Genomic DNA, 19,682 nt, shown 5'->3' with positions numbered 1-19,682 from the left:
TTATGATGAAGGAGCCGTGGTGGCACAGTCATTAAAGTGCTCAGCTGCTAACTGAAAGGTTGACAGTTTGAACCTAAACTGCTATATGTGAGAAAGATGTGGCAGTCTGCTTCTATAAAGATCTGTACCCTTGGAAACCCTAGCGGGCAGGTCTACTCTGTTTTATAGGGTCGGCTGTGAGTTGGAATTGACTCAAGGATAATTTTTTTTTAAGTATATGGTAATTTGTTATACAGCAATAGAAATGCCATAAGTGGGTGGCTTTAATGAACAGACATTTATTTTCTCACAGTTTAGGAGGCTAGAAGTCCATTAGGGTGCTGGCTCTAGGGGGAGCTTTTTCTCTGTCTGCTCTGGTGGAAGGTCCTTGTCTCTTTTAGCTTTTATTCCTAGGTTCCTTGGCAGTCATGTGGTATGCTGGCTGGCTTGCTTGCTTGCTTATTTTGCTCTTTATATCTCAAAAGAGATTGACGTAAAATATACCCTACACTAATACTGTATCATTTAACATAACAAAGAAAATCCATTCCCAAATGGGATTATAACCATAGGCGTGGGGCTAGGATTTACAACATATATTTTGGGGGGGACACAATTCAATCTATAACACATTGTATTTCATCTGAAACCCACATTTCTACACATTTTAACATTCCTGATATCAGGATTTTTTTCCTTTCTTATCAGTACAGAAAATAATAGTGCCTCTGAAAATTGAGGGCATCTTGTATTTGATGAAATATGGTATAAATTATTTCAAACATACAGAAAAGTATAACAACAATATAATTGACACCCAGATTGAACAGATTTTCATGTTTTGTCACATTTGCAAAATGGGAAAGAAAATTAGATTATCACCACACTTTTTGACAGTGACGTTGTATGCTTAAAGTGGAATAATATATTTAGGATATTCAAGAAAAAAGAAAAGGATGAACCAAAGGTTTTAGATTCAGCAAATTGATTCGCCTGTACAAAGAGTACAAATAAACTGTTACCAACCTGTAAGAACTCAGAGAACATTGTTTTTATGAGCTCTTCTTGAAGAATTATAAGACAACAAGATTCAGATATTCAAAACAACCAGAGAGACTGTCATGCCAAAGGGTGGAATATCATGCATTAGATTATGTTCCCCCCAAAATGTGTGTATTAACTTGGTTAGGCCATGATTCCCAGTAGTGTGTGGTTGTCCTCCATTTTTATGTTGAGAGGATTAGGGTGGGATTGTAACACCACCTTACTCAGGTCACCTCTCTGATCCAAGGTAAAGGGAGTTTTCCTGGGGTGTGGCCTGCACCACCTTTTATCTCTCAAGAGATAAAAGGAAAGGGAAGCAAGCAGAGAGTTGGGGATCTCATACCACCAAGAAAGCAGCACCAGGAGCAGGGCACAGCCTTGGACACGGGGTCCCTCTGCCTGAGAAGCTCCTTGACTATGGGAAGCTTGAAGACAAGGATCTTCCTCCAGACCCAATAGGGAGAGAACACCTTCCCTTGGAGCCAACACCCTGAATTTGGACTTGTGACCTACTACACTCTGAGAAAATAAATTTCTCTTCGTTAAAGCCATCCACTTGTGGTATTTCTGTTATGGAGGGCTGGATAACTAAGACAGAGACATTGGCATAAGAACTGGTGGTGAGTATGGCTCAGATTCTTCAACAGAAAATTGTGATCCTCAGGTTCTTCAACAGAAAATTTGTGTTCTGTCTAGTTCATATTTTATTCGGTTCTAATTCTGAGTTCTATCACCTCATTTCTGAGGTTTTAAGATTCAGAATTATGTTGTTCTTTTATATCTTATACAGTTTTCTTAATGTCTTTTAGCTAGTTTTGAAAAAAAAAAGTTACAGTTTTGTTCTGTTTTGTGCGAGTGTCTTAAGGCATGCTTTTGTCATCTGTAATGTTATTCTGCTCCTCATTCTATTTTTTTTATATAATAACTTTGTGTGGGATTTTGTCTTGATACTTGTCTATTGCTCATATTTATGTAAAATTAGCATTCTTGAAATTTTATTATGAGGGTGGTCTCATATTCCAGTCAGCCTATGTCCATCAGGACAAACCTGTATTCCAAAAAAGTCAGGTTACTTGGCTCTTGGCAAAGAGAGAGTCCAAACTTCAGAATAACCATGGAGTATCTCACCAGAGGAAAAGATTTATCATAGGAATTTGGGAAGGGTGGAATTTAGGAGAAATTAAAAGGAAGTAATATTTTGATAGACTCAAAAGGAAGCAAGGCTGTGTGTAAAAGGGTTTACATTAGGTATGTACTGAAAAATAGACCCAGGATGCAGTTTTTTTGGAATATACAAAGTTAAAATAGATGTGAAATATGTGTAGACACCCGTTTTCTGAAGCTCTGTACTTAGCTTAGACCTTAGATCTTGATCTTCTAGTCAGGAGTCAGTTTGTTGTACTGTGGTGGCTTGCGTGTTGCTGTGATACTGGAAACTTTGACTCTGGTATTTCAAATACTAGCAGGGTTACACTTGGTGGACATGTTTCACTGGAGCTTCCAGACTAAGACAGACTAGGAAGAAGGACCTGGCAGTCTACTTCTGAAAAAAATTGGTCAGTGAATAGCAGAAGAACATTGTGTGATATAGTGCCAGAAGATGAGCCCCTCAGACTGGAAGGCACTCAAAAACGACAGGGCAAGAGTTGGCTCCTCAAGGTAGAGTCGACCTTAATGATTTGGATGGAGACAAGCTTTTGGGACCTTGATTTGGTGATGTGGCATCACTCAAAATGAGAAGAAACAGCTGCAAACATCAGAACATGAAACATACAAAGTATGAATCTAGGAAAATTGAAAATATAAAAAATGAAGTGGAATGCATAAAGATCAATATCCTAAGCATTAGTGAGCTGAAATGGATTGGTAATGGCCATTTCGCATTGGACAGTCATATGGTCTACTATGCCAGAAATGACAAATTAAAGAGGAATGGCCTTGAATTTGTCATCAAAAAGAACATTTCAAGATCTATCCTGAAGTACAGTGTTGTCAGCGACAGGATAATATCCACATGCCTACAAGGAAGACCGATTAATACAACCGTTACTCAAATTTATGTATCTACTGCTAAGTCCAAAGATGAAGTTCAATGCAATCAGGACACATTGATAATTACTGGCAACTGGAATGTGAAAGTTAGAAACCAAGAAGGATTGGTAGTTGGAAAATATGGGTTTGTTGATAGAAATGACTTACATTTCATGATACAATTTTGCAAGACCAGTGACTTCTTCATTGCAAATACCTTTTTTCAACAACATAAACAGAAACTATACATGTGGACCTTGCCAGATGGAATACACAGAAATCAAATCAACTACATTTGTGGAAAGAGACAATGGAGAAGCTCAGTGTCATCAGTTAGAACATGGCCAGGCACTGACTGTGGAACGCGCCATCAATTACTCATATGCAAGTTCATGTTAAGTTGGAGAAAATTAGAATAAGTCCACGAGAGCCAAAGTATGACCTTTAAGTATATCCCACCTGAGTTTGGAAACCATCTCAAGAATAGATTTGACATGCTGAACACTAATGACAGAAGGCCAGATGAGTGTGGAATGACATCAAGGACATCATATATGAAGAAAGGAAAAGGTCATTAAAAAGATAGGAAAGAAAGAAAAGATCAGAATGGATGTGAGACTCTGAAACTTTCTATTAAATGTACAGTAGCTAAAGTGAAAGGAAGGAATGATGAGGTAAAAGAGCTGAACAGAGATTTCAAAGAGTGGCTCAAGAAGACAAAGTAAAGTATTATAATGAAATGTGCAAAGACCTGGAATTAGAAAGCCAAAAGGGAAGAAGATGCGTGGCATTTCTCAAGCTGAAAGAACACAGAAAAAATTCAAGCCTTGTACTCCAATATTGAAGGATTCCATAGGGAAAATGTTAAACGATGCAGGAGGCATCAAAACAAGATTGGAGGAATACACGGAGTCACTGTACCAAAAAGAATTGGTCGATGTTCAACCATTTCAGGAGATAGCATATGATCAAGAGCCCATGATACTGAAGGAAGAGTTCCAAGCTGTACTGGAAGCATTGGCAAAAAACAAGGCTCCAGGAATTGATGGAATAGCAATTTAGATGTTTCAACAGATGGAGGCAGTGCTGGAGGTGCACGCTGGTCTATGTTAAGAAATTTGGAAGAGAGCTACCTAGCCAACTGACTAGAAGAGATCTGTATTTGTACCCATTCCAAAATAAGGTAATCCAAAAGAATGTGGAAATTATTGAACAATATCATTAATATCACACACAAGTAAAATTTGCTGAAGATCATTCAAAAGCCATTGCAGCAGTACATCGACAGGGAATGGCCAGAAATTCAAGCCAGATTCAGAAGAGGCCATACTGATGTCAGATGGATCTTGGATGAAAGCAGAGAATATCAGAAAGATGTTTACCTGTGTTTTACTGACTATGCAAAGACATTCGACTGTGTGGATCATAACAAATTATGGATAACATTGCCAAGAATGGGAATTTCAGAACACTTAATTATGCTCATGAGGAACCTGTGCATAGACCAAGAGGCAGTTGTTTGAACAGAACAAGGGGATATTGCTCGGTTTAAAGTCAAGAAATGTGTGTGTCAGGGTTGTATCCTTTCACCATACTTGCTTAGTCTGTATGCTGAGCCAATATTCTGAGAAACTAGACTATATGAAGAAGAACGAGACATCAGGATTAGAGGAGGACTTATTAACAACCTGAGCTATACAGATAACACAACTTTGCTTGGTGAAAGTGAAGAGGATTGAAGCACTTACTGATGAAGACCAAAGACCACAGCCTTCAGTATGGATCATACCTCAACATAAAGAAAACAAAAATCCTCACAACTGTACCAAAAAGCAACATCATGATAAACAGAGAAAATATTTAAGTTGTAAAAGGTTTCATATTTACTTGGATCCACAATCAATGCCCACGGAAACAGTGAAGAAATCAAGTGACATATTGCGTTGGATAAATCTGCTGCAAAAGACCTCTCTAAAGTGTTAAAAAGCAAAGTTGTCACTTTAAGGACTAAGATGCTCCTTCGCCATGGGGTTTTCTGTAGCCTTATATGCATATGAAAACTGGGCAGTGAATAAGCAAGATAGAAGAATTGGTGCTTTTGAATTATAGTGTTGGCGAAGACTATTGAATATACCACGAACTGCCAAAAGGATGAACATAACTGTCTTGGAAAAAGTACAGCCAGAATGCTCATTAGAAGCAAGGATAGGAGACTTTATCTCACATACTTTGGACATGATACCAGGTGGGACCAGTCCCTGTTGAAGGACATCATGCTTGGTAGAGGGTCATTGAAAAAGAGGAAGACCCTTAAAGAGATTTATTGATTGGCTGCAACAATGGGCTGAAGCATAGCATCGATTGTGATGGTGCAGGACTAGGTAGAGTTCCATTCTGTTGTACATAGGCTTGCTATGAATTCGAACCAACTAGACTGCACCTAACAACAACAGGCAGTAGTGGGATGTTCCAACCAGTTTCAGCTGCTGTTTTCAAGTTGGCCTATTGTGTTACCAGCAGGAGTTCAAACCAGTTCTTCTCCGTTCAGTCATGGCCAAGTAAGCAACACTGGAACAGATTTGAATTTTTAAAATTTGGGCAAACCAGAACAATATCTGAAACAGGAAAAATTATGGTCAAAGCCTTGCTAGAAACCTAATCTCCCTTTTAGAAAACAAGGACAATGTTGCATCTCAACCAAAACTCTTTATTATTTGTTTTTTTTTTTTTTTTGACTGTTTTTTAGGTGAAAATTTTCAGAGCAAATTAGTTTCCTACTCAATAGTTCATACACAACTTGTAACACTGGTTTCAAACCCCTGAATGTGTCAGCACTCTCTCCTTTTCCTCCCTGGATTCTCCATGTCCATTTGCCCAGCTTTCCTGCCCCTGTTGTCCCTCTGAACTTTGTTTTGGGGCAAATACTGCCCTTTGGGTCGTGTATAGTCGATTGTTCTGAGGTGTACATTCTTCAACTGGTGTTATTGTTCATTTTATAGCCCTGTCTATTGTATGGCTATAGTGTGATCTCTGGGAGTGATTTCACTTCCAAGTTCGAAGGGTGTCTAAGGGCCGTAGTCTCAGGGGTTCCACCAGTCTCTATCAGGCCAGTAAGTCTGGTCTTATTTATGAGTTTGAATTTTGTTCTACATTTCTCTCCTACCCTGTCCATGACCTGCAATTGTGGTTCTGGTCAGAGCAGCGGGTAGTATAGCTGGGCACCATCTGATTCTTCCTTTCTCAGGGTAGTGTAGGCCAAGGTTCATGTGGCCCATTAGTCCTTTGGACTAGTTGTTTCCTTGAGTCTTTGGTTTTCTTCACTCTTCTTTTCTCTGGATGGGAAGTGACCAATTGTTTTTCTCATCGGATTTTGAGCAGAGTCAGAAACAGTGGTGCCTCGCTCAAAGATGGTTGACAGCCGAGCTGCTTTAAATGTGTGTTGCTCTCCACAGTCCTGCCAATAATCCAAACTCACATGTCAGGCTCCTGAAAGGGCTCACTATGCCTCTTCCGAGTTTCCCATTCCAGGGCTTGGACCCGTCATTTTCTATTCTGGATATTATAATGGGTCACCCAGTTGTAAAAATTCAGGTCTATTCCAGTTTTGCTTTGTCGGCTATAACTGAACCACTTTGAATGGGTTTGAATCCCCGGTTACTAGTGAGTATCTGTTGTTTCTTTTGGCGTTCTGGTGATGTTTGTGCTGCTGAACCTAGGACCACACTTTTTTTCTACCTGTAGCTGATGCTTTATACTACCACTAACCTTCCCTTCATTAGGGATTGCTTTATTGAATTCTGGGCTGCAAGAGGATGACCCAGAGAGGTTAAATGGTTTGGGCAAATTCATATCATTATAGGTGCAGAGCCAGGACTAGAAGCCATTTTCTTCCTAGTCTAGTATTTTTCTGGTATAATCTTTCTAGATCCCAACAATTGGAATACCTCTTTCACGGCAATCATAAAGAATAGGAAGTACTCAATCCTGAAGTCAGGTCTTTGTGAGCATATTTGGAAAGCAGCCGACCACCTGAGTTTTGAGGCAGGCTTCTTTGCCCAGTGGTGTTGCAATAACATTTGAACTGGTTGGAAGCTAATTATTTTGTGTTTTAAACCACTTAAATGGCTTATTAAATAGAATATGTGCATATCACATTTTCCTGAAATATTTTTTTAAAAATTGCCTATGCAACAATAAAGAGAAATTGTTACAGGTTAGCAACTGAAATATACATTTCTAAGACACTTAATGTTTAATCTAACTACTTTAAGAACAGTGACTGGAGACAAAATATTATAAATTATGCTCCTAAATTTAACTTACTCCTAGTATGGATCGAAAAGAGTTGATTAATCTGAATGTTACTAGGTGGGGCTTCAAGCCCTTGTAGCTTTCTAGGCAGTACTCTGTAAATGCATTAAAGTTCTATCTAATTGGGGGATAGAGGCCCCTCAGTCCCTTTATGAAACAATATTCAGAGCCCTATTCCGGAGATCCAAATTCCAGCCGAAGTCACTTGTTCACCATCATATTACAACTGCTTTCAAATTTAATGCCAGTTCATTTTGTATTTTTTTTCTTGACTGAACAACATTCAAATCATCTACCCTCTCATTTTTGGCTTGTTTTCTCCTCATTATTTGGTTTGCGAGCCGATTCCGCCTCATAGTGACCGTATAGGTCAGAGTAGGACTGCCCCATAGAGTTTCCAAGTAGCGCCTAGCGGATCCAAACTGCCGAGGTCTTGGTTAGCAGCCGTAGCACTTAACCACTACACCACCAGGGTTTCCAAATCCTCTAGCTCAGTGGGTCTCAAATTTTGGCACACATCAGAATCACCTGGCCTGCTTGTTAAACTACAGATTTCTGGGCCCCACTCCTAGATTTTCTTTTTCAGTATTTCTGGGGGAGGGCCTGAGAATTTGCATTTCTAACAAGTTCATTGGTGATGTTTGTGCTGCTGGATCCAGGACCACACTTTTTACGGCTCTAACTCTCTGCCTTTAGCTGATGCTTTATACTACTATTAACCTTCCCTTGAGGAGGCCTACTGGCACAGTGGTTAAGCGCTCGCCTGCTAACGGAAAGGTTGGCAGTTCGAACCGACAAGCTGCTCTGTGGGAGAAAGATGTGGCAGTCTGCTTCCAAAAAGATTACTGCTTTGGAAAGCCTCTGGGGCAGTTCTACTCTGTCCTATAGTGTTGCTATGAGTCAGAATTGACTCGATGGCAATAAGCCTTTTTTTTTTTTTTTTTTTAACCTTCCTGTCATTAGTTAGGAAACCCTGGTGGCATAGTGGTTAAGTGCTACGACTGCTAACCAAAGGGTCGGCAGTTCGAATCCATCAGGCGCTCCTCGGAAACTCTTCGGAGCAGTTCTACTCTGTCCTATAGGGTCGCTATGAGTCGGAATCGACTCGACGGCACCGGGTTTGGTTTTGGTTGGTTTGGTCATTAGTTAGGGCTTTCTTTATTAAATTCTGGGCTGCACTATCTCTTTTGCTTCTTATTGGTTGGTGTGTTTGCAGCCCTATTCCTCCTGGATCTGCCCTTTGGTTTTGTACTCTGGATCCTGCCTTTAGACTTGGCTGATCAGTGGCTCCTCTCCATGTCTGGGTTTCCTCTTGACAGACTTCATTTCTGCTTGCACTGGTCTAATATATTTGTGTAACCTAAGTAGGGTTAGGTGTCATAAACATGCAGCAGGGTGCTTTGGGTTTTCGGGGAGGGAGTAATTAGTACTGACTGACGGCAGGGAAGGTTACACAGAAGAGCTGAGATTTGAACTAGGCTTCGAAGGGTGAGTAGAGTTTTGACAAGGAAGGAAATGAGGTTATTTCTCTGATAAGGGGAAGCACCTTGTTGGTTAGTGTTCTGAGGAGAGCAGAGTGTGCCCAAAGGCCAGAAGATAAAAGAATACTTGACAGGTTACTTCAAGGCTAACTTTATAGGGAGTTCACCATACAGCCAGATGGTTAGAATATTGACAATGTAACATCAGTGAATTGGACCTTTACTTCCTTTTTCACCTCTCATCTCAGAGGCCTTGCTTTGACTTTTAGTGAGAGGTGGCCGGGGGAGCTAAATATATTTAAACTACTGGTGGATGAATTAATCTTGTGTTACTCAGTTTGAGGCTAATGAGTCATATTTACTTAAGCTGTTTTGATTCAATGGATTCTTCCCTTTTAGCTTTTCCCGCTGAAGATTTCAGAAGCTTTATCAGGTTTAGAACTTCAGTACTTGCCTTATCCTTTCTATTCCTTGTTATTTTTTTAGACTCATATGTAATCCTTGCAATAAAATTTCCCTTCTAGAATATTACTGTATGATTAAAGTTATTATTAGTTCTATACTATATGATTATACTGCTACAATTACTGTCTAGTTTTGTTCTAAACTTGTTTTCTAGGGTCACACATTGAGTTTTTGAGGACAATGAGAAGAAAGGGAGGTTCTTAAAGGTTTTTAAAAAATTTTTTTGTTGATTGGATATGAGGAATAAAGTTGAGATGAACCAAAAATATTCAAAATTCTAAACTGAGTGATTAAAAAGAGTGCTGGATCTAGGCAGTGACTATCATTTACTGCTGAAATGTTAGGTGAAAAGATCAGTGTGGAGTTTTATAATTACTGAATCAGGCTGACGACAACTAAACCTATTGATCAACGTTAACCTCATGGAAAGTGTGGCAACCAATTTTTCCTCATGATGTGATGAAGTAGGAATTGCTAGCACTATATATTGAATATTAGTGCATTAAAAAAAGCAACCTAATCAAGACTCTGGAGCTACCAATTTATAGGAAATATGGGCAATAAAGGAACATGTTAAATAACACACCACGTATGCAATTGACCAACTCCAGGATTTAGGAAATTCTACAGATCTAGTTTCTTCCACAAACATGTGGCATTCAAAAAAGGGGAGGGACATATTATAGATTAAAAGAGATTTAAGAAACATTAACTGAAAGGAATGTGAGACACCTGTTTGGATTTTAACTTAAAAAACATCTGTAGAATGATATTTTTGAGTTAATCAGAAAAATTTGAACATGACTAGGTAAATTAAGGAATTACTGTTAACCATGTTAGTTATGATAGATAACTGTACTTATAAAGGGGAGGGAATTTCATTTGTGCTACATATTAAAGTATTTATAGTTGAAATTATATGATGTTTGAAGTTTGCTTTAAAATACCCCAGAAAAAATGAAAACAAAAAAGTGCGTGTGTGTGAAGATAAAATGAAAAGAATGGTAGCTGGCTGATGGGTCCATAATAACTTGTACCACTCTCTACTTCTATGTGTATTTGAACACATCCATAATAAATAGTTTTATGATTCAGCATATGGCCTGTCTTGGTGAATGTTCCACAAGTTCTTAAAAAGAATGTATATTCTGTTGTCATTGGGTAGAGTCAGGGGTGGATTACCCAATAAGCAAGGTACAAGCAGAGGCTTACTTGTGCTTATTTACTAATCTGTAGTACACAATTTCGTCTGTTTTTCACCACATAAAAGATGTGGTGAAACCAACATGAAAGCGTGCACCACAGATTAGTAAGTAAACACGATGAAGCCCATGTGTACCTTGCTTACTGGTTAATCAGCCCCTGGGTAGAATATTCTATAAATATCAATTAGATCCTGTTGGTTGATGGCGTTGTTCAGTTTGTTTATAAACTTGCTGATTTTCTTCTAGTAGTTCTATCAATTGCTGAGAGTAGGGCGTTGAAGTATCCAACTATCATTATGGATTTTTCTATTTCACCTTTCAACTCTATTAGTTTTTGATTCATATATTTTGAAGCTCTGTTTGAGGCATACACATTTAACATCCTATATCTTCTTGTTGGATTGATCTTTCATCATTATATGTCTCTCTTCATCCCTAGTAATTTTCTTTGCTCTAAAGTCTACTTTGTCTGATAATAATATAGCTATTCCTGCTTTTATTATTTTTTTCTATCCTTTTACTTTCAACCTACCTATGTCATTATGTTTGAAGTGAGTTTTTTGTAGACAGCATATAGTTATCTTTTAAAATCCATTCTGGTAATTTCTGTCTTTTAATTGGTGTATTTAGATCATTTATATTGAAAGTAATGCAAAGGCACAATGGCTAAGTGCTTGGCTGCTAACTGAAAAGTTGGTGGTTTGAACTCACTCAGTTGCTCCATGGGAGAAAAACTCGAGAATCTGCTCCTCCAAGAATTACAGCCTAGAAAACTCTATGGGGGCAGTTCTCCTGTCACATGGAGCTGCTAAACCAAAGCAAACCCAGGGCCGTCGAGTCGATTCCTATGCATAGCAACCCTATAGGACAGAGTAGAACTGCCCCATAGAGTTTCCAAGGAGCGCCTGGCAGATTTGAACTGGTGACCCTTTCGTTAGCAGTCGTAGCACTTAACCACTATGCCACCAGGGTTTCCGATGGGGCTGCTATGAGCCATAAATCGACTTGATGGCACCTAACAGCAACTATATTGAAGGAATAATGTTTCTTTGTTCTGCTCATATTTCCTTACAGATACATTTCTTATGGACTGGAATTACCAAAGAAATATTTCTAAGGCTACTATATGTGAGAATGGGCAAAAAAAGGTTTCCTCTTATGTGCCAAATATGATCAATTGGGAGTGGCTTTCTGGGGTGCCAGATAAGGTAGATTCTGATCCTGTATTGGAGTTCTACAGGAAAAAGTAAAAAGATGAATTTAGAGATGTCTGGACTGGGCACAAAAAATGGCAACATATATGCCATTTTTTCCATTTCATGTAAGGAGTAACATCAAAGTTTTTATCACTGGAGAATGACAATACAAGGCTTCAGTCAACTTTTAGGTTTTAGTTTTCATATACAAGTTTATTTCTTAAACTTCAGGCAATAGAACAAATGACCTTATTCACTAAGATGATAGGGTAACAAGGACAGTAAGAATGAATTAAAGGAGAAACAACAAATTTTTAGACATTTCTTCAAAATATCTCAAGAGGAATTAAGTCCCTTTAGAGTAAACTTCTCAGTGATATTATATCTTTTCTACGTGATGTAGAACTGCAAAGCATTGTTGACATTGGTATGTACATAGTCCATATATGAACATTAATAAAGAATTGAAAAGATCAGCAAAATGCTTACTACATGGTGAGACCTCATATCAGAGTGTCCCCTTTTATGGCATTTCTTACAATTCTTGCACCCTGTATTAGTCAGAATTCTTTTAGTTGCAAGCGACAGAAACCTACCTCAACATGTTTATTAAGCCATGAAGAGAATATAGTAGCTGATAGAGTGAAAAAGCCTGGATCTAGGGGCTCAAATAATGTGCCTAAAACTGGGTCTTGCTCTCTCCATTTCATGACTCCTCCTTCTAATAGTTTTTTTCTCAGACATACCCATCCCTATGTTGGCAGCTAGCATCTCCAGAATCATAGTCTTTTGCAATAGCTACAATTAAAGTCCAGGAGCTGAGTCTCTTTAGTTCTGATTGGTTTGGCTTTGGGTCATGTGACCACACCTGAATCAATCACACTGGCTAAGAGCTACAGTGCTTTGATTGGCCAGGTCTGGATCAAAAACCCATCCAAAGCATAGGGACTGAAAGTGGCAGAGGTCTGGTTCAAAGACAATTGAGGTACTATTGGAATAGGATACTGGAGAGGCAAAAAAAAAAAAAAAGGAATTATGGATATATACTATACAGACCTTTGTTTTGGTGTCTCAGTTATGTAATGGAACATAACAATTTTCATCTCTTTATATCTCTCATTCACTTTATATCTCTCAAAAAGCAATTTATAACTTCTGATTTTTCTAATTATGTGGGTAATGAATGACTCATTGTGTATGTTTATATTAGTGATTAGATTTTCTGGGGGAAATTAAGAGGTTGGGATATTGGTATTCAATAGTAGTTACAGGTCAAAGAAACTTATTCATTTATTCAACAAACACTAAGCATCTACTATAAGCCTGGTACTGTTCTATGCAGTGGAGGGAGGTACAGTGGATAATAAGACAGACAAGGTCCCTGCCCTCATGGGTCTGTGACTCCTTCAGTCTATTGGGGGATTAAGTGAAGACATGAGTAAATAAAAACAAACAAGGTAATACGTATCTTAATAAAGGCTATTAAGGAGGTAAAAAGAATTATGTGATAAAATAATGGAGTTGGGAGAAAAAGGTTATGACTCTCAGAAAAAGACTCATTCATTTGGAGTTAAAAAGAAAGTATCACAAGAAATTCCAAATCTCCCAAATAGGTTCAATTCCAGTAACAGACGTGCTTTATTTGGAGTTATTGACCAGTAGGGCTAACCTCTCTGAGAAAGTGCCTTAAAGCATATGTCTGAGAAATGGAAGAAGCCGGTTCTCAAACGGTTGAGGAAAACTTGTGCTAGGCAGAGGTAAGAGCTTGTCTTGGAGGCAAAATGACACAATACTAGTGTGGTTAGTAGTCGGTGAGAGGGTGAATGTTTGAAATCTAGGGTTAAAGAAAGAGGAGGCGTAAGCCAGGTTACTTGGGACCTTGTTACCAAAGACCAAACCCATTGCCCTACCGTGCATTACAACTCATAGTGACCCGGTAGGGCAGAGTAGAACTGCCCTATAGAGTTTCCAAGGAGCATCTGGTGGATTTGAACTGTCAACTTTTCAGTTAAGCAGCTGTAGCATTTAAACACTACCTCACGGTTTTTCACCGGGGTTTCATTGTTGGGGCAATAACATTATTTTAGGTAGTTTAAGATAGCGGGCTGCTCTCGCAATCGCGTGATGATCTAGCGCCCTCTGGCGCCCGCTCGCCTCCCTCTTTCTTAAAACTTACTTTCAAGGGTAAAAAAAAATTTTTTTTCAAGGGTAAAAATAGAAAAAAATTTACAGGGAAACATGACTTACTTAGTCATGAGTAAGAAAATGAGGGTTTCAATTTTTCGCATCCTTTCCAGCACTTGTTTTTTTCCATTTTTTTAATAATAGCCATCCTAGTGGGGATGAAGTGGTATCTTTCTGTGGTTTTATTTTACATTTTCTTTGATTATGTCTTAAAATAGCAATGTTTCAAGGAACGGCTGTGGATTTGAACTGGTGACGTTTTGAATAGCAGCTAAGCTCTTAACCACCATGCCACCAGGGCATCAAAAAAAAATTTTTTTTTAAAGATTTCTTTCAGCTTCACAATTCTTTTTTTTAGCAATGACACCCTAACGTGATACCTGATACACTGGGATGCATAAACAGATAAACTTGATGTTTTTAGTATTGACATGATTTTTTACCCTACAAGCTTGGGAATTCTCATAAATTATATTTGAACATTTCCAGTCAAAAAAGGAAAAAAAATTAGAGGAGCTTATAGCTGTATATAAGAAGACTTGATAGTGCCTTGGTTAAGCACTTGGCTGCTGATAGAAAGGTTGGTGATTTAAAGCCACCAGCTGCTCCACGGGAGAAAGATGTGGCAGTCCGCCTCCATAAAGAATACAGCCTTGGAAACCCTATGGGATAGTTGTACTCTGTCCTATAGGGATGCTATGAATTGGAATCAACCGGGCAACAGAAGTTTTTTTGTTTTTAAATAGCTGCATATGCTTCATTGCTGAGTATAATTTCTGATAGGAGAGAACTTCCACATTGACTAGGATTTGGTGAGAGCCAAATCTCTTTACAATTTTACATACTAAATATATTACCGTTCTATTGCTACATAATAAATTACCACAAATTTAGTGACTTAACCGCACACAGACACACACATACACAGACACACACACACTTCTTACTCTACAGTTTCTGTTGGTCTAGAGAACAGGCATGGCTAAGCTGGTCCCTCTGCTCAGGGTGATGTAAGTAAGAGAGTGCTATCTCATTGCCTTTGCCATAACATGGCTATAAGCAAATCATGGGTTCCACCCAAAATCAAGGAGAAGAGATTATATAAGGGCCTGAGTTATTGAAGGGGGGATCATTTTAGGTGTACAATAGAAGGATTGGAAGAGTTTTCCAAAGACTAGCTTCTGTACATTTTACACCTTGTTTTCCTCCCGTTACCCACATAGTTCCGGCGTATACTTCTGGATACATTCATATCGTGTCATGATGCCTGGTGCTACACTTTCCTGTCACTGTGCTAGGTGAGTCAACACAGTGATAATAGTGCCTTTATCTAGAAGTATGAATAGAAGCCTGCTATAACACCTAGAAATGACTTAACTATACATGAAAATGACTAAGAACCACACACTATCTCTCTACATTAAATCTAAATATATGCCTAATTCAACTCCCCTTTGGCCAGATCCCAAAGATGGCCATGGCTATTCCAACACCACCTCACCTCAGGGAAATATTACAGAGGGAAAGTCAGAGCGGAAGGAGATATCCTTAGCTAATTGCAATTCAAATATCTTATTTTTACAAATTTTACGAAAATATGTGACCATATGAGTACATCTTTTCTAGGGCCTTGGGAGGTGGCTGAGTAAGTGAGGTGCTCAGAAATTAAGCTTTAGGTTCACAATAAATTTACTTCAGGTTGCCATTTATTTATTAATTTATTTGACAATTGTTCTCTCAATCTGAAGTGATGCCCAGTATTTTAAAAACTTGTGGAAATTTCTTACCCAGTGTCACTAGTTAAAAAACAGACAATCAATGAAAAACCAGAGACCAAGAGTTCCTAAGAAAGTCAATAATTGGGCAGAAGCTACTGTCTACTGACCAGATGAAAACTACAAAGACTAGAGTTTGAAATGCTTGGATTTAGTTTATTAAAAAAAAAATAAAATTTGTTCTTTCCCTTTATAGTTACATTTAGTAAATAATTACTGTGAGGACTGTACTTGGAGTCCCCGGGTAGTGCAAACAGTTAACATGCTCCACAGCTAACTGAAAACTTGGAGGTTCGAGTCCACCCAGAAGAGCCTCGCAAGAAAGGCCTGGCAGTTGGCTTCCAAAAAACCAACCATTGAAAACCCTACGGAGCACGGTTCTCTGACACACTTGGGGTTCCCATGCGTTGGAATACTTGATGGCAACAGGTTTGATTTTTAGTGTTTTTGAATTGTATTTAACTTTTATGCTTTGTATTTTAAATTGTATACTATTTAAACTTGTGATGTATTTAGTCTTGCTTTTACTTGGAGGAATTAATTGGTGATTGTGGCAGTTACTGCTGGTTTCTGACCTGAAAGAGTCCCCTTCTACTCCCTCAATCAATCAATCAATCAATATAAAAAGGAAAAAAAAGCCTACAACTGTTTTTTTTTTCCAATTATCAGATAGCTAAGTGTTCAGAGAATTTGAGCCATGTTGCATAAGATGAATCATATCCTTAAGGTGTTTAGGGTAATCCCATTCCTCTTTGCTAGTGATTGGCTTAGAGGAGGTCATGTGAAACAGTTCTGGCAAATTTAAGGAAGTGCTGAGGGCTCTGGGAGAGGTGCACAAAGAGAAGCCACCCTTTCTTTCTGCTTTTGAGACTTAGAATGAGACAACCAACTTGTAATCATGAGAGGAAAGCCTAATGGAAGTAGAGAAACTGATCCAAATTTCTGAATTAATCAAATCTGCATGCCTACCTCTGGACTTCCTGTAACACGAGGTGAAAAAGAGCACTTCCAATCTGACATGTCTATTACTTACAGCAGAAAGCATTCTAATAAATGGTGATGCATAAAATATAACTCATACAAACACTCACACATATAACATTTATTGTGCTTTTTTTTTCTCATTACAAAAGCAGTCTATGTTTTTGAAATTCAGATTACAGGAATTCACAAGGAAGAATATAAAATAATATTTTATCACTCAGAGATAACTATTGACGTTCTTGCATATATTCCTCTGTTGCTCCTGTGCATGCATTTGTGTATATTATATGTAACTTTTAAAATTGGACTAATTGTTTTGCATTAGATTTTTTACTTAACAGCCATAAAAATGGTAAGATTAAATTGAGCCTTATTCTTTTATTTAGTTTCATATGGACAAAATTTATAGTAATTAGACAAGCCCAAAGCATTGGTTCAACATCTGAAACTTGACCAAAGTTAAATAGATGAAATTTAAAAAATATTTAAACTGCCCTAATTAAATATCATCTCTTTGTGACTACCAAGAAATTTGGAGACTAGGTCACTTTCAGGAAATTTCTGACTCATTTACACTGACTTACACTCTCCGAAGATAATGTTTGTGGTACCCCCCACCCCCACCTTGGGTATTTTTTAGCTATGACATGTCTGTTTCTTAGGCTGAAATTGAATTAGTATAATCTTTGTTCAGTTCATTGTCATTAGTTAATGTCGCTTCTATACTAAATTGAATTGCTAAAGAAAACTAATTTTTTACTACCAGTTTTATAGACTAAGTAAAGGAGGCGACAACCATGACAGAATCTTAATTATCCATTATCTTAGATTTACTCTGTAGAGTACTTCTTCTTTCCCATCTTTTATTATGATTGGAAATAGAGTGAATAAAATACTTTCTCCTAAGTGGTGCCTCTTTAAAAAGCCACATTTACCTTTTGAGTATGAATTTTAGTTTAAATACACATCTACATTATAATTTATGGACCATAGTATCCACATGTGTACTTGTGTAAACTTTTTCACTACACATTTAGCTGCAAGAGTGTTTCTGGGTTTGAAAAGGATGACAAAGCAAATTGAAACAATTCAGTTTCAATATTAACATTATTATGCATGCATAGAAACAAACAAATACATTCTGATATATTCTTATTGTGATATTGTTCCTTATCAATATCTAAAACTAATCAGGAATTCCTAACTTCTTGTGCCAGGTTGCCTGTGGCAATGCGGTGTAGCCTGTAAACACTCTCTCAGGATAATGTTTTTAAATGCATAAAATAATACGACAAATAGGATTAAAACAAAACAAATTACATTGAAATGTAGTTTTGTGCCTGGAACAAAGGTTAAGGTCTCCCATATCAAGATTTTGAATAGCCCCTTTTTTAATGTATCAAAAAATACCTGAGAGAATACCCAAGTAGAATAATTTCTTGGATACGTAAGAACCAAGCTGACATACATTCATGAAGCACGTATGTGCTACAGCCCTTAGATTGTTTCTTGTATATGTGTGTTATTTTTGCCTTCATATCCAGAAGACTTATTATCAGTTTAGGAATAAGTAGATGATAAGGAAATTTGGAGGAGAATGATTTTATTATTTACATTACTGTGTCATCTAATGGGATTATAAAATCTTGTTATCAATATTCATGCCTTTAAAATTAACTTCGAGCATTTTTGCACACTGCAAATTTTGAGCCTTGCCCAATTCAGCTGTGGAGTTCAGCCATAGATTGGTTGGTTGAAAGTATCGGTTTAGTGAAAAAGAAGATATGAACAAAAGTATAGAAAGAAGGAATTCAGTGATGACAGATATAGGACCAGTGGAGACAAAATTGGAAAATAATACACAATGACACTAAAGAAATGGAAAGAAAAAGAACACGTATAAGAAAAATAAAAGAAAGAAAGAAAAGGAAAGAGCTACCACTACTTTAGAGCCCTGGTGGCACATTGGTTAAGAGCCACGGCTGCTAACCAAAAGGTCAACAGTTTAAATCCACCAGCCGCTCCTTGGAAACTCTATGGGGCAGTTCTGCTCTGTCCTATATGGTCGCTGTGAATTGGAATTGACTCTATGGCAACAGCCTTGGGCTTGACTACTCTACTAGCAATTTACTTTGCACAATTCACATGCCCTGGAATATTTGGAAATTATATTTCATCTTTTATGTGGCACTGCATATCTAATATGAATATAATGATATTTTGTCTGTTTTTTAAAGTTAAGCAATGATTGAATTTCTTCTAACTCCTTTTTCATGTTTTTCACATTTAATGGTTGTTATAATCTGTTATTTCCAGCCCCTCCCCTTTTTCATGGAATGGGCAGAAATAGGCCTGAGATGAAACAGGCATTGTTTTGCAGACATATTTTTTAAAAGCATACCATTTACTGTGAATACAAGCACGTGCTAGTTTCAAATTTACACAGTTTTTCTTTTATTTTTTCCTTCTTTGACCTATATGGATTGAAACTGTGTAATTTTTCCCTCTGGAGTGCCTTTTTGTGTGTCAAATATCTTTTTTGCTGTGCATAACTCTTTGATTTCTTATTGCTTTTTCTCAGTAATTTATGGATTATGAATTCAGTAAAATTAGGAGATAGAAAAATCCTCCCTATTATGCGAAGGGTATAGGTATATTATACATGAAACATAATCAGTTTGTCTTTTCTTGATTGCGTTTAAGAGTACTCATTGTTTTCTCAGTTAATTATCAACTTCGTAGACCATACAGCTAGAGGAATGTTTTGAGCCCTTCTCCAAATCCTAATCCCTCTAAAACCCCACTTTATGTGGAGGCATTTCACAACCTGTGTCGTGTGAAGAATGGGATGAAGGAACTACTCAAAAATTTTGTCAGGTTGGTGAAGTGGTTGACAGGATTGATGGCAGAGTACTTCAAACCTCAGAATTTTGAAGACAAAGAGTAAATTAGATTCATTGCATCTTTTTTTTTTCAACCAAAGGAGGGAAAATTCATCTTATGGGTAGGCTAAATACTGTCTGCGTT

The sequence above is a fragment of the Loxodonta africana genome, chromosome 5 (assembly GCF_030014295.1).
Source record: "Loxodonta africana isolate mLoxAfr1 chromosome 5, mLoxAfr1.hap2, whole genome shotgun sequence".
Taxonomy (NCBI): Eukaryota; Metazoa; Chordata; class Mammalia; order Proboscidea; family Elephantidae; genus Loxodonta; species Loxodonta africana.
The sequence above is the reverse complement of the archived record's forward strand: the minus strand, read 5'-3'. Positions refer to the sequence as shown.